This window comes from Taurulus bubalis (genome assembly GCF_910589615.1).
Source record: "Taurulus bubalis genome assembly, chromosome: 2".
NCBI lineage: Eukaryota > Metazoa > Chordata > Actinopteri > Perciformes > Cottidae > Taurulus > Taurulus bubalis.
This window is the reverse complement of record NC_136590.1, coordinates 38,332,106-38,340,070: the sequence shown is the minus strand read 5'-3', so window position 1 is coordinate 38,340,070 and position 7,965 is coordinate 38,332,106.

Below are 7,965 nucleotides of genomic sequence, written 5' to 3'. Positions count from 1 at the left end.
TGTGTCTCTTATTCATATTTAACAGAACCGAAATAAAAAATGTTTTTGGTCTCTCTCACTCACACACACACACACACACACACACACACACACACACACACACACACACACACACACACACACACACACACACACACACACACCTCAAGCTATCAATCTAAACAGCTCCACTCCAATTTCTATATTTGAGATGATAGCTCTAATGTTACCGTGCTTTAATTTGCACGGTAACATTAGAGCTATCAATTTGTTGTTTCTTTTCTTTTCTCTGTGGAATTTGTAGCGAATCCAATATATATATAAAGCCAGCAATCCTGCACACAGTGACCAATTTGGCATAACACTGTAGTTTGCTTTCATTAATAAAAAATAATAGTTGCGTCTTCATTTTATATTTCACTCTTCAACATGTATTTGAACAATATCACACATTAAAAATTGAATACCACAAACAACTTATTAATAATTTAGTCATACATACAGAGTGTGATAGAGCAAGAGAGAGAGAGTGAGAGAGAGAGAGAGAGAGAGAGAGAGAACATGTTAATTATGGATAAGTAAGGAATGATAATTGAGGAGCTTAGAGAAAACGTTCCACGTAAAATTCTTGGTTTGATTTGTTGTAACATTTATTAAACAGAACATACAACTGTTTCAAAATCAGCGCATAATGATTGTTAACTTGTTATCAGACCTTTGTCCTTGACTATAAATAATAATAATAAAAAAATTCTGCAGTTTTTCTCTTTGCTGTGTCAAGGACTGGACTTCGATGAGTGCAAGGTGAAGGGGAGTGCCGCATGACAGTTACATGGCAGGAAAGGCTCGGCGTAGGAAGTGATCTCACAGGTCCCACAAATGATCAATGGCTCCTGAGATAGTGAAGGGTAATAACTTGTAATCAAAGCCAGAAGAGGATTTCAGAGAATTATGGTCCAGAGAAGATAGGTGGGGAGATAATCATTCTGCACTCCTTTTTGTTGATTTTCACAGACTTGGTGCGCACAATGTTGCCTTTCTAACACAGGCCATGACAACACTGAAAGAAAAATGTGGTAGTTGAAGAGGGGAGTGGCGGTGTTTGGGTTTGCTTATCCTTACTCAGCGCTACTGAGAGAGATGGACCATATGCCACCATTTGTCTCTGGTGCATCTCCTGCCGACTGTTTGAGAAAAGCACCAGAACAGGAAGGAGGCAATCAATCTGAGTGATGGTGCATGCATTTCACCTCTCTGGTCACAGTCCACACCTGGGACAAATTCAGAAGAATGTTAGGCCACTGCGGATTCCTGGCAAGTCATCCAAAGGGCAAGACAGTAAAGTAGGTATCGGATCTTAAGGTTGGAGAGCACTCTTAAATGACAAACGGGAGGAAGAGGACAGGAAGATAACTTAAGCGTGGACTTAAGGCCGAGCAGAGAGGTCTAAGGACCGGCCACCTCAAGTGTTGTCTGGGCTCTGTTGTGCCTTGTTTTAATCATGACATCATCTTGGTAACACAACACATGGATCTGTTTATCCTGATTGTTTGATGTAGATGCTGGGATTAGTGCAGCTCCAAAGGCAGGGAGCTGCATTACTACGAAAAGACTTATTTATGGATTCAATTACGAGTGTCTTTCCTGTAATGCGCAGGAAAGATACCCTCTGCCTCCATTTATTTTTCATCACGAATGTATGAATCATGTATGTGCTGTGATGTGAAAATGTCTGTCCAAGCTTATCTAAAATGATGCATGATGATATCACTTTCTAAAGCTCAGACTTTGGTCTACTTTCCGAGCTCCAGCAGCGTGGAATGTGAATGTTGTGAATGTAAATGATGAACTCTATTAGAGAGCTGAACACTTTGTTCTGCATCTTAGAGCTCCCACATGTGTTTTCTTACGCTTTTTGGTTTCCAGACCATTTCACTTTCGTCGCAGAGTTTGCATGTGTTTGCACCATACCATGGTACACGGCTTACAGGCTACATTTCTCATACACTCTAAAAAGAAGGAATTCCAGAATGACACCATATTGCAAATAAAGTGTTACACTCTTCACACAAAACACTGCACTTTAGCATGGAAGAGACACTGCATTTATTATCTTTGACCAAACCTTTCTTTTTTTTAAATGACATTTTATTTTTCAATAGTAACACATATATTCAGGGATATTTTTTTTATACATTGAATACCTGAAGAGTAATTCTGCAAATCAAATGTGACTTACAACTAATGTAGGAGGCATTTGACGCACAGAATCTATCAAATATACTCAGCAAAAATGTATAGTAAATACAAATCTGTATTTCAGTATTGGACATGTATCATATGTTTAGTTCTGGCTCTGTAATGGAGTAGAAATAAGACAACTCCAATGAGGTTAAAGTGCTTTAAGTGCCTTTAATTGTGCGAACACTTATTCCGTATTAGCTGAGTAAACATTGTAAACATGAGTTTATGGTCTCTGTCTCTAGCTTCAACACAGCATAATGTTCCGTGTTAATTGTAGCATTTTGGTTGCCTACAAATGTCTTGTTCAATGTTCGTTTGTACTTATCTCCACCTTCTTGTGTCACTTCTGGTTCCAAAAACCAGGTGGCGATGGCCAAAAAAAATGTTGAACTCGAGGATTCAAAACCGTAGTCCACAGAGCAATGGGTGTCATTGCGGTGACTATATCAGCTTGTTGTATACATTCTATGGATGGGACTGCAATATGTGCTACAAGTCACACTTCAAGTCACTGAAGTCCTTCCGGTTAGAGTTTATCGGGTAAATAATTTACTCAAGCCCTCCATTTACCACTGCTTTTACCATCTGGCTAGCGTAGCCGCTAAGCTTTTGAACAGTTTGTTGCCAATTGGGTACCACAACTAGGTTGCAAATCACACGGTTGATGCCTTAATAAAGCCACATGCCGATGTCAGTGATCCATAAAAGGAGACACTTTCTATCTTCCCTTGTGGTGCTCTGGCCTGCAATCATCTTTAATTCTTTTTGTCAGACCTTTTTGAGTAGATGGCTTTCATGCCACAGGGTACTCAAAACTAGCTTCATACACAACCGACCCATTAGTTTTCACATGAACATGAACATACTGTACTGCCGTGCAGAGTACACACACTTACCCTTTGTTCTGCACTGAAAGCCCCCAATCTGCTTGAAGCATAATCAGCCCTGTCCAAAGTCATTAACACAGATGCAGTTTGGTTGACGTTACTTTCGCTCGACCTCCATCCTGACAAGCATCACTTGAGCTATACTTATTTCGCTCAGTGGCAGACTGAAAGAGGAATTTAATGATACAATAAGAGCAGAATGGATTTATAGAAAAGAGTATGTGATGTGTCACTGTGTTACAGAGACGTTTTCTTTCTTTTCCGACAATATTATAAGGTGTTTAGTCAAGCTAGCAGTGTGGCTTCTCGGATGACATTGTTGGTCAGGTCGGCCACCATTTTGTTCCCGACTAAAATATCTCAACAAACATTGGATAGACATTCAGACATTAATGTTCCCCCAGAGAATGACACGTGCTGACTTTGGTGATTCACTAGTGTATCCTCTAGCGCCACCATAAGGTTGACAGTTCTGGAAATTACTCACTAACCAGTGGATGGATTGGCTGTTTACACTGGTGAGCACTTGTATTTTCATCTAGCACCATTAGAGTTTAAATGAAGAAAATGTAAAGTTTGAATTTGTATAACACCGTCCGATACTCATTTGTCAAATACCTACAAAACTAATGACCATCCTCACCTTATGTTTTGTGCTAATTAGCAAATGTTAGCATATTAACATACTCATAATGGTGAATATGATAAATATTATAACTGGTTAAAATCATAATGTTAGCATTGTCATTGTGAGCATGTTGAAGCATTTAGCTACAGTGTCAAGAACCACTAGTGTGGCTGTGTAGACTCTCTAGTCGTGTTCTAACATTGTCGCTCCTGCATATGTAAGTGAGGTGGACAAAGCATTAAAAACAACTTTCATAAGACATGATTCAGTTCAGTACAACATTACCGCCTCAAAAATATAGCTTCAAAAACAGTACTGATTCAACACAAAAGAAAACTGAAGTAGTCTCAACAAATAATGAAATGCATTGCATCCCACCGTACAGGTTCACCGTTCACTCAAACAAATAATATATTGTGATCCGAGTTGGATGTTCATCCATACAGTAGTGTTGCTGAACATCACAGCAGACCAAGTGAGTTGCTTCAAGTGAGTTCAGTGAATGACAGAAATGGAATGGTTTCATAGCTTTGAACTTAGAGTGAAAGACGGATACGGATGGTTCTTACGGCATTTTAAATTGTATGCAATTTTGTGTGAATGGCTTGTGAGGCTGACCTGAGGGGAGAGGCATGTTGTCTACGAGATGAACCTAATGTAAGGAATTTGGGGTTGCATTAACTCATTTGTGGTGGTATTTCAAGCACAGACACTGAGCGTCTAGGATTCTAACTTAATCTAATGACAGACAGGCAGAGACACAACTAATTTTAAAGAGAGGGCCATGTAATTGTTCTTGCTGCAGGTACTATAAATATATATCCCCAAATGTAATCAGTGACTAAGACACACTAAGACAAGCCTTGTGAACTCCCAGTGAAAAGTGGCGCTGGCTACACCACGTCCAATGGCCTTTGAAAAAGCATCTTTTGTTCACTTAATGAAATTAGAGCAAATAGTTTTGCTTACTAAACAAGTTAAACTTTCGACTCATTGGCATGGCAGACAGACTTCTTATTTTGGAAGTCATGCTTAACAGAGTTGGCTCCCTGTTGAGGCACCGTCATACCACTATAACTTTGTTTGTTTAGATTTATTGGATTTACAGGAAGATGTGTTTTCCTACAAATTCATTTAGCAGTGCTTTGTGCCATTAGTTGTAACAAAGATTTAGACCATTTCCCGTGAGGTGCTGCAGCTCTCTGGTTGCTTTTCTGCCTCAGATTTGCTATTAAATCATTTACTCCATGTCTTTTTAAGCCTACCACTCCTGTGCATTTCCTGGGACCCAAAAGCGTCAGATATCCCATCAGAGAGGTAGAGACAGCCAGCAGAAGACTATTGTAGAACTCATCTGTACCCTGCCTCACCTAGAAGTCTTTTTGAAGACAAGTTCTTTTGGAACCCCTGGTAGCAGTATGAGTGTCTACTAAGGGACCTTTCATAGCCAAATAGGGCTGCCTCCATGCCTAAGGGCATCTGACAGTGGCGGATGGGACCTGAGATGACAAGAGGGCTCACCAGTACTCAATATTACATGACAGTCAGTGTAGCTATGAGGCAGTGCGACTCACTTTACAGAGAAAAGCTACACTGTAAAAGTCTCTGATTATGCTCTACATATTTATTTGTAACATCAGTACACGTAGCTGTGTATTCCTTTAAACCTTCCTGGTGTCTTACACTGTTTATTTTGTAAAAGTACAAAAAAAGATTCTATGGAGTAATACAATTGGTATGGTTGCAAATGGAAACGCCATTACATTACATAACACAGCATGTTAGTTTTATTTCTCTTTTCCACATTTCTCTCTCAGCTCAGAACTTTGCTTGGCGCCGCAATGTTTCCATCAGTGGTTGGAGCAGCACCACATTGTTGCAGTACCACAGTGTTCGCCGTGCCCACCATGTTCATTCCTCAGAGTACAAACAACATCCACTTTTGATTATGTTAGATGATAATGTGATCTATGCAGAAACGCTGTAGCAGACCCACGGGCCCACGTCTTACGTGAATTGTGACGCCGCAGGTTTGACCTTAGTCAAACAATCTGAGAGAAATCAGTCTACTGCGTGTTGAGCGTGCGTCAGTCGACCCGCGTCATACGCTCGTCTGCTGTCTGGTGTTAGTTTGGCTGTGCTATGCTGACAGTTGCTAATGAGCACTAAACACAAAGCACAGCTGAGGCTGTTTTTTTTGCAGGAATTTAGTCAACTCCAAAGTTTGGGACAAATTGAAATTCCAATCCATTCAGTAGTTTTGAGACATTTCATTAATTTTTAAAAGGCACTCATCCAGTAGATGTTGACCAATTTTAGTAGATTAGTGAAAATGGATATTAATTGACTTGCTGGTGGCACTAGAGGCAAAGTAAGGGGATTTCCTGAAATCATTCAAACTCATCCTCTAGGCACCATGGATGTCTGGAATACATTGTGTGCAATGCATCTAGTACTTGAGCTATTGAGAGATTTCAGTCTGGATTGACGTGGTGGACCTTCCGACCAAACAACGTAACCCATAGAGACATGCCGTGGACATGGTTAGATCAATGCAATCAAGGACGGAAATTAAATAAAAGGGAGGGGGAAAAAATCTACTTTATAAATAATATCACATGGTACAAAAAGTGCTCACTTGTTGTCGTGCCAATTGCACTGCATTATCACTGCCTGCTAATTTGATAATTACCACGTTTCACTCCTTGATGAGTAAAATGACTTTGGAACGTAATTGGCTGCTGTGCTGCTAACACAAGCATCGGCTGTGTGAGAGACTGACTCACTCACTGACCCGGGTGACTGTGGCTCAGTGGTTAGAACGGGTCGTCCTTCAATCACCGGCTCCAGGTCGATGTGTACTTAACCCCAAATCGCTCCTCTAGGCTGGGCCTGCTGTGTATGGAGGGATTTGAATGATTAGACAGCCCTGATGGGCAGATGGCAACACCAAATGGCTTGCATCTGTAGGTGTGTGTTAGCGCACGTGTACTTATTTTAACCTGTTGGCTCGGAAATGATGTTAGCAGTGCAGATGTTGCTGAGGGATTGCCGAAGTGCCGACTTAAAGGCAGACAGTATTGTTTAGCTAGAAGAAACTCCTGCGTGATAATCCGTGATGCATTTCATCACTTAAGTAACAACTTGTTGAGATATACTGTAACTTTGCTCAGTATGTCGCTTGTGTTCTTAAGAATTCATCTCAATGTGTTGTATAAAGTTAGTTCGTAAGATAGCCAAATAAATAAACAATTCTTGCATTATTGCTATGATTTTATATGGGTAAAGCCCACAGCTTACCCATATAAGCAGTGGGCTACACTTTTACGTAAGGTTACGTAAGAATGTCCGTGGTTGTTATTCATTCATACTCATTGACATTTGTTGCGTTGTTAACGTTGTTGCGTTAAGTTGTCTAATCACAGACCATGATCCTTTTTCCAACCAAGTACTTTCCATTTCACGACATTCACGATGTGGCATTGTGCGCTACTGCAGGTGTGCTACACCATTCAACATATCTCGTGGTTTGCAGAAACGTACGATGCCAACGTGCTTCCTGGCAATCGGGTTGCAAGATTAGGCCTGCAGCGATGCATACATTATATCAGACCAAGGTGGTATAGAGCTGAGCCAAGGAAACTTTATTCAGACTTGGCTGCGAAGACATCACAAACACAGGTGATTAAATGTCGGTGTCTTTTTGACGTAGCCGAACTGAGCTGCTGGTCTATTTCAGGATGAAAAGCTCAGTGAACTGAGAGGAACTCCGAGTTGAGTTGTTGTCCTCGACAGTGAGATTGTGAATGGCTTATTGTCCTTGGTCTTAAAGGAATTGAACTAATTCACTTTCAGTTATGACTTGTAAGTATTGCATGGGATGATTTGTGTCTTGTCAGGCTGAATATCTTTCTAGTGTCTAAGGGATGAGCCTTCTTGACTTCGCTCCATGATTCATTCTGCATCTGTGGTCCGGGGATTGACCATTGGTGACCTTGCATTTCCCCCAAACAAGATTATTTTGGGATTCACACGGCAAACTCTTTCTATTTGGTCAGACTTTGAGGATGTACTGCGCAACCAAACCAGTGGCAAAAACCACATTTTATTGTGTCCGACTTTTCCACAAAGCACACAAGGGCGGACTAAAATGCAGTAGATTCAACATGCAGTTTAGTGAAAGTTTAAACAGGGAGATTACTTTTCAGTGTCTTGCTCTAGGCCAGC